Source organism: Triticum dicoccoides, chromosome 3B (genome assembly GCF_002162155.2).
Source record: "Triticum dicoccoides isolate Atlit2015 ecotype Zavitan chromosome 3B, WEW_v2.0, whole genome shotgun sequence".
Lineage (NCBI taxonomy): Eukaryota > Viridiplantae > Streptophyta > Magnoliopsida > Poales > Poaceae > Triticum > Triticum dicoccoides.
Genome location: NC_041385.1, coordinates 466,317,761 through 466,326,081, shown reverse-complemented (window position 1 = coordinate 466,326,081; position 8,321 = coordinate 466,317,761). Strand labels below are relative to the sequence as shown.

Genomic DNA, 8,321 nt, shown 5'->3' with positions numbered 1-8,321 from the left:
TTGCCACATGATGATTTTTTCAGATGTTATGCCACAAAAAAATGTAAGAATGTCGTGTAGAGAAAGAAACCAGAACTAACCTGCAATTTTCCATATTTGGTATCAGTTACCCTGTCTGCTACAAGCATAGCCTTGACATCGTCGTAAGTCCACGCAGAAACAGCAAACTTGTGCGTAGGCGGCGGGCCTCCTGTCCCAGTGAAGTCCACAGTGGACAGTTCCAGACAGACGACGTACATGAGCTGTTGTACAACAATTACAAAAAGAAAGAAATATCAGTTGCCATCATGGTATTTTGCGAAAAAATGGGCTAATGTATGCTCATACAATTAGCAAGTTGAAGTGCACGAAAAAGAGAGAACAAGAAGTTGCCATCTGTCATGTGCTAGTTGCCATATGTATGTGCTAGTTACCATCATAGTATGATGGCAGTTGCCATGTATTCATGATGGCAGTTGCCATCATAGTACGATGGCAGTTGCCATATTGTCATGATGGCAGTTGCCATGTATTCATGATGGCAGTTGCCATCATAATATAATGGCAGTTGCCATATTTGTCATGTTGGCAGTTGCCATGCATGAAAAAAGGTGTTAAAAAGGAGTGTTGACAGAAAGGACTGGTAAAAAAAATACCATTAAATGTAGTCAACAACCCTTCTGGTACATCTTGCTTGAGAGCGCATCATGCAGGAAGTCGGCAATGAACTTACACCAATTCATGTTCTTCACATCTTTTAGTTTCGCCTACACCACACAATTTTCAGGACAACAAGTTGCCCCATCAGAAATCAAATGGAAAAAACATCAAAAAACTGCCAGTGACTAGCTTGCACATGACATCAGAGCTAAGAGATTGAAGGAAAATAATGGAGTAAAGATAGAGCATTCACCAGGATGGGGAAGCATTTGTTGCTTGGCCGAAGAGAAGTGGTCGGCGCGAAAACAGCAGAGATGAGGTACATGAGTAGTTTCATCTTAAAGACCTCGCCATGGGTTGTCATGGCCTGCAGCGAATCTGCGAGGAAAGTCGTGTTCGGCATGGATTCCAACCCAGGAAACAAACGGGGGAACAACGCTTTCTCGGTCTTATTATTGACCTCATACGGGACTTTGATCTCTCCACGTGGCACACCCAGAGTGCAGAACATGGATTCCTCATCCAACGGCAGTCTTGCACGTCCCGGAATCACAAATTCCCTCGAGGCAGGGTCGTAGATCTCACCAAGCCAGTCGCATATATGGTTGACTAGATTCGTGCACCGGACATCCATCAGAGCCTGCATACCCATCTCAGCAGCAGCTCCCTTCTGATCGTCGGTAAATCTGTCAGTCAATGAAGTCAGTCGTTCCTGAGAGGCCCTGTTACGAGTACGTTTCTTCTTTTGCAAAAACAGACAAATGATCATTTGTTGCCATGTTTTCACTGACATGAAGTTGTAGTTCATAACAGACGACTGCAAGATTGAGGTGGCAACCAATAACATGTGTAGGAGGAGGAGGGTGTGTGGACAGTTACCTCGTCGCCATATTTTCTCCGTCCAGTTGCCCGATTATGCTGTGGTGGATCCATGAAATCATCATCATCGTTTTGATGATCCCCACGAGCCATTCTGCTGAAGGTAAGAACAGACCAAATTGTCAGGGTGGAAATGAAATGTAGAGGAGTAAGCAGTTGCCACCTAACAGAATGTACTTGCCGCATGGGCTCGATTGAAAATGACACCTAGTAAATGCAAATATGACATGAACACACACGCATCCCCCCTATGATTGTCGAAAACATAAATGTGGCAATTAAGCACGTTGGTTTCATTTGAAAAAATGTATAGATCGTAATGCACTTAAAAACAAAATGTTGAACTTGCCATGTTAGCACAATATATTACGAAAGAAAGCCACAAATCTCCCACTGCACAAACATAAGATGTGCCAGCTCACACCATCTTCTCATACAAAAATGACTTGCCATGTGTTCAATGGCAAACATGTGCTAGGTTGAAATTGCCATGTTAAAAATGCAACACAGAATTCAAAAAAGCGATGAAAACATGTACTGAACAACCTGAAATTGCAACGCACACACCGACCTCATATCAAAAATGAGTTGCCATTTAGTACGGACAAAAAATGTTCAGATATCACAGGTCATCATGGCAAAAACATGAAACTGGGTCTGCCGTACAAAGAAATTGCCATATTATCCTGCCTATAACATGGCAACAGACATGTTGTGTTCAGACAAAAAACTTGCCACATGGAAAGCATATATACGGCATCTGACACAGTTGATGTGCAAATTAGTTGCCATCTAGTACACATAGTTGCTAAAAACTGACATGAATGCCTAGTTACTATACTTTGCCATGCCACATTATTCTGCCATTTGCCACTAATCAGCGTGGCAAAGCACAAAAATTTGGGTATGTAGTACAACCAATTTGCCATATTGTCCTGAATACAACATGGCAACAGTCACAGTGTGTTCACATTAATAGTTGATACATGGAAAACATATATGTGGCAACTGACACAGTTGATGTGGATATTAGTTGCCATCAAGAGCAAATGGTTACTGAAAATGCAATGACTATCTATTTACTACACTTTGCCGTGCATACAGTGTGGCAACTATCACAGTCAATCAGAAAAATTAGTTGCCACATGGAAAGCATGTTTGCGGCAACTATCACAGTCAATTAGGAAATTAGTTGCCACATGGAAAGCATGTTTGTGTCAACTATCACAGTCAATCAGTAAATTAGTTGCCACACAGTCATGACAGATACTCAAACTACCATGTTTGCCTTCAAACTGCACTTTGAAAACAACTACCTAGATCTAGGGTTCAATGACAACTATCATGACTTGAAATTCATCGCCAAAATTCTCTCCGAACTGATCGCAAACAACAATTCGAAGCAATGCGTAACTATCAGACAGAAAAAACGACAGCCCAATCCCAAGGCACAACCAGTATGTGGCTCCGGGCAGGACGAATCACAACGGCATGACCGCCACCGCGACGGCGACGAACTGCCCAGTGCGACGGAAAACGGCAAGCACAGGACTCCGCCGCCGGCAGGAACGCCGGCACATCGCGAACCCGCCTGAATCTATATGAATCTCGAGCGAAGCATCGAACACGAAGGGCAGAGAAGAAAATGCAGGCAGGGATGTTGAGAGTTGGAGGGAGCATTACCTTCAATCTGTAGTTGCTCCGGTGAAGCCGCTCCGGTCCAGCGAGCACCACCGACGGCCGCGAATGCCGTCGACTCTTCCGCCTCCGCCATCGCCTTCTCCCCTCGTCTTCTCCTCCAATCGACTGAAATGTGAAGTGGGTTGATCGAGTAATTATGGGGAGGGGTGAATGGAACCGTGAGGGGGAGGGGGGCGAAGTGCACGACGCGTTTGACGTCAACTACGATCGGCGCGTGACGTGCGGACGCAGAGCAGTTCCACCGCACACCCCCGGATGGCAACCGCTAACCGCGGAGGGGCAAGCGCTGACCGCGGAGGGGCAACCGGCGTGTGGGCGAACTAAGTCACGCACCACACACGCGCCTTATCCTACGTGGCATAGAAAATCGTCCAGATCATACCAAGATTCGTGCATATGATGCTGGACGGTGATGAATGCGTGTGGTTGAGGTGGCTAACGCCCACACGTGTGGGTGTTAACATTTCCGTTTTTTTTAAGACAGTACACACGCAGACTGTTACTATAAAATTCCTCCTTCATGTTGCACGATAGCATGTGCCAGAAAGGAAGTGCTACTACTTGAAGCTGAATAGTTCTGTCAGCATTACGGCGACAGGCACAGCATCTATGCGCGCATCTTCGTCTCGTCTCATCGATGTAAAAGATCACGGCCGCACAAAGATTCGTGCTTATCTGCATCACGCAGATACGACCTCTCTGGATAAGATTCGCCGTTGGATCGACCACTCTGCGTCCGTATGCCGTCCTTCGGCGTCCGCGTCTCGGCCTCCATGCTAAACAAAGTTCCACCAGAAAGCCAAGCCGGATTCGCGGCGCGAGCGTGCATATCCGGAGCCTACCTGCAGCCGCCGCTCAATATCCGAACTCGACGTGGCGGTGGCGGTGGCACCTCGGACCAAAACACCCGCAGGCCCATCGAAGCGATCCGCGCAAGCGTATCTTATCCACGGTGGAATTTGTGCTGCGACACGCATTTGTTCCGACTTCGGTACCTCTGCAAATGGGGCGCATGCAACGAAACCAGTGCGTTTCGTACGGGTCCCGGAACCACACTCCGAAGACGATCACATTTCTTGCCTTGCTCCGGTTCCCTTTCTTTACGCTTTTACAATGCAAAAACGGGGCATCGGTGGTTAGTTCAACTGCGCCATGTAAGTGGTAGCTAAGTTTATATGATTTGCAATTGTCGCAGTGCAAGAAACACTAAAAAACCGATCCTTCACACGAGAACCGGTGGCGTCATTGATTTTTTTTTTTTTGCTGCGGAGTCACTGATTTATTTCATCACCTTGCCACTGTCCAGTCGGCAGGCATATGACCGTAAAATGGTGCGAAGATATTTCTCCGTCTTGCAACTTGCCAAACGGTGAAATATTCTTTACGCACTTGAGCTAAGCATCAGCAAATAGCGGACATGTTTTTTCTTCGAATAATAGCGGACATGAGTTCAGGATCCTATGGCTGCACAAATATCTGATTATTTTTTTTGGTAAAATGCATGAAGATCTGGTTGAATTTCAAGTAAAACTTTTGGTCCGTTCACCAAAATGTAAATACTGTCACTAATTTATTTGATTACAGTTGTGGCCAATATATTTTCGAACCCAAAAGCTTTTTTGAATGCTAAATAAAATAACTGAAATTTTAGTGAATTCTGACGAAACCTCACCGCAAGTGAAAAACCATGATTCTTTGGTGCTACCAAGAATCAACACTCTGAATCAGATTTTGGTACAAACAACAGGACAAGCCACAGCCTCGGAAATTCAACACAGTCAATCAAAGGGATCCGAAAGCAGGTTGGTATATCATTCTTCCCCTGAACCTAACACCCCAAGGCCCACAAAGCAAAAAATATTTTCCCGCGCCGTTTTAAAATTCCTCGCCTTGACGCCTTAACTTCCAACACCTCCAACTCAAAAATCGAATGTAGAACAGGGGGAGCGATGTTACGACATCCAGTGTGGGGAGCCATCTGCTTGCTCGCCGTCTCGCTGGTCCTGTGCACAGACAAGCTCCGCACAGACGCCGGACCCTCCGCCTACGCGCTTCTGGTCGACGAGGAGGAGGAGGACGACGGTGGCGACGGCGACGGCGACGGCTCGTCGTCCTTCTCCTTCTCCTCCCCGCAGGCGACGCCGGACGAACTGGCATTCGGGTTCTACGACGGGACATGCCCCAACGCCGAGGCGGTCATCGCGTCCACCGTGCGGGAGCTCTTCGCGGCCGACCCCAACGTCGCCGCCGCGCTCGTGCGCCTGTTCTTTCACGACTGCTTCGTCCACGTACGTACAAACTGAACTCCGTGTCCCGCAGATCAAGATATCTCTTCTGCCTGCACGCGCGCGCTCACGTACGCACACGCCAAGACGCTGTGCTCTGTTTTCTTTTTGTCCCCGGACGCGCGCATGCAGGGCTGCGACGCCTCGGTGCTCCTGGACCGGATCGGCGGCGGCAAGTCGGAGAGAGACGCCGCCCCGAACCGCTCGCTGCGAGGCTTCGGCGCCGTCGACAAAATTAAGGCGAGGTTGGAGAAGCAGTGCCCGGGGACCGTCTCCTGCGCCGACATCTTGGCGCTTGCCGCGCGGGACAGCCTCGTACTGGTGGGCGGGCCGACCTACCCAGTGCTCACCGGCCGCCGAGACAGCGCCGGGAGCTTCTACGACGACGTGAACATCCCAGCCCCGAACGCCACGTACGCCATGACGCTCAGCGCGTTCGCCCGCCGCGGCTTCACCGAGCGCGAGACCGTCGCGCTCTTAGGTCCGTCCGTTTGTCTGTCCATTGGAGCTCCCTGCAAATTTATGTGTTAATTGATTGATTCTTCTCGGCTCGACCCGCTTGTAGGAGCACATAGCATCGGGAAGGTGCAGTGAAGATTCTTCAGGGACAGGATCTACAACTTCGCCGGGACCGGCGAGCCGGACGACTCCCTGGACGCGGACATGGTCGGCGAGATGCGAGCCGTGTGCAGCGGAGATGGCGCGGCGCCGATGGAGATGGGGTACTACCGGCAGGGCCGGGAAGTGGGGTTCGGCGCGCACTACTACGCGAAGCTTCTCGCGGGCCGGGGCATCCTGCGCTCGGACCAGCAGCTCACGGCGGGGAGCACCGTGCGGTGGGTGCGCGCGTACGCGTCCGGTCATCGCGGCGAGGAGGCTTTCCGCGAGGACTTCGCGCACGCCATGGTTAAGCTGTCCGCGCTTGCGCCGCTCAAAGGGTCGGCCGGGCAGGTCCGGATCAGCTGCTCCAAGTCCGTTGAGTAGGAGCCGTGAGGGCTTTTTGTCAGCGATAGCGATTCTAACTCGGTCTCAGATTGGATCACATACGAATTGTAGCAAGGTTTAGGGCCAGTTCTTTTGGGCGATTCTTTCAGAATCGCCCCCCTCTCTAGCTTTTTTTAGAATCGTCACTTCATATATTTTTTATAATCCTATTTAGTTAAGGTTTAATTATTTAGGATTGTAAAAAATATATAGAGTGGTGATTCTGGGAGAAGCTGGAGAAGAGGACGATTCTGGGAGAATCGCTAAAAAGAAGTGGCCCTTAGGGTGGTTCATAGGATTCTCGCCGGTGAGCTCGTCTCCTAGCTAGGTCTCACGGTCTCACTCTCACCTACTCCTTCGCCACACACTTCTGTTAGGGCAACACGCTTTCGTTTTTTTTTTTAAGATAGCTCAAGTATGACCTGCTACACGTCGGGCGTTGCGTCAACTGATTAACGAGCCCTCCTTCGGGAGCCTCGCAAATCAACGCCACTTGGCACGCTGCCAATCATTCGTCATGTGTCGTGCTCTAGACGCTTCCTTCGAATTTTGTTTTTTTTATTTTTTTCACACGCGTTTTGGCTTTTTAAACAGGTTTTTTCGGGGTTTTCGACGTTTTGGCTTTCCACCGGTCTTCCCTAACTTTTTAACTAAAAATATTTCCGAAAAAATAATTTTTTTGCGCAAAAAAACGCGTTTTTTCCTTTCGCAAGAGTCACGGTTTTGCTTCCGCGAAATGCACGGTTTTGCTTCCGCGAAATGCACGGTTTTGCTTCACGAGAATCACGTCTGTGCCTCTCGGAAACGAAAAAAACGTTTTTCCTGCTTTTTTTTTCTTTCGCGAGAGTCACGGTTTTGCTTCCGCGAGAGGTACGGTTGTGTTTTCACGAGAGTCAGGGCCGTGCCTCTCGGAAACGAAAAAAAATGCGTTTTCTGTTTTTTTTTCTTACGCAAAAGTCACGGTTTTGCTTCCGCGAGAGGCACGGTTATGCTTTCGCGAGTCACGGCCGTGCCTCCCGGAAACCAAAAAAAACACATTTTCTGTTTTTTCTTTCTTTTCCGAGAGTCACGCTTTTGCTTCCGCGAGAGGCATGATTGTGATTTCGCGAGTGTCACGGCCGTGCCTCCTCGAAAACGAAAAAAAAAACGTGTTTTCTGTTTTTTTTCTTTCACGAGAGTCATTGTTTTGCTTCCGCGAGAGGCACGGTTATACTTTCGCGAGAGTCACGGCCATGCCTCCTCGGAAACAGAAAAAAACATGTTTTTTCTCTTCTTTTTTTCTTTCGTGAGAGTCATGGTTTTGCTTCCGCGAGAGGCACGGTTGTGATTTCGTCAGAAGCACGGGCGTGCCTCTTTCGGAAAGGGAAAAAATCCATGCTCCCGGTTCGTTTTTTTCGTCCGATTTTTTTCACGAAAAAAGTTTGTCAAAACCTATCAACATGAGATCTAGTTTTGAAGATCTCGACGCAAGGAATCCAACAGCGAAAACGGTTCGAGATTCGGGCGCATGACTTAAGGAAACAAACATTTTGAATAAACAGATCTATGAAAGAAGAAAAAACACCTGGATTGCGACAAGTGGCGCACACGCAGCGTGCCTTGTCGCCGTAACCAGTGATTTCGCCAATACCAGCAGTTCGTACAGAGCAGCCCGGTGGCAGTAGGCTAATTGGAGTGCGTACTAGCACTCAGATTACATATAGCCCGATTATTGTAGTGTTGGGTTGTCTCAAAACAAAAAGATTACTTTTCCCCTGAAAAAGAATATTACTGTAGTGTGGGTGGAGCAGAAGCCTGAACATTTTTCTAGCAAAAAGAAAATATTTTATTACA

The 8,321-nt window shown here is 48.4% G+C and overlaps 1 pseudogene; it reads left to right on the top strand.

Moving 5' to 3' along the window:
- Window positions 1–5,104: 5,104 nt before the first annotated feature.
- Window positions 5,105–6,867, top strand: LOC119281403 (annotated as a pseudogene).
- Window positions 6,868–8,321: the final 1,454 nt, after the last annotated feature.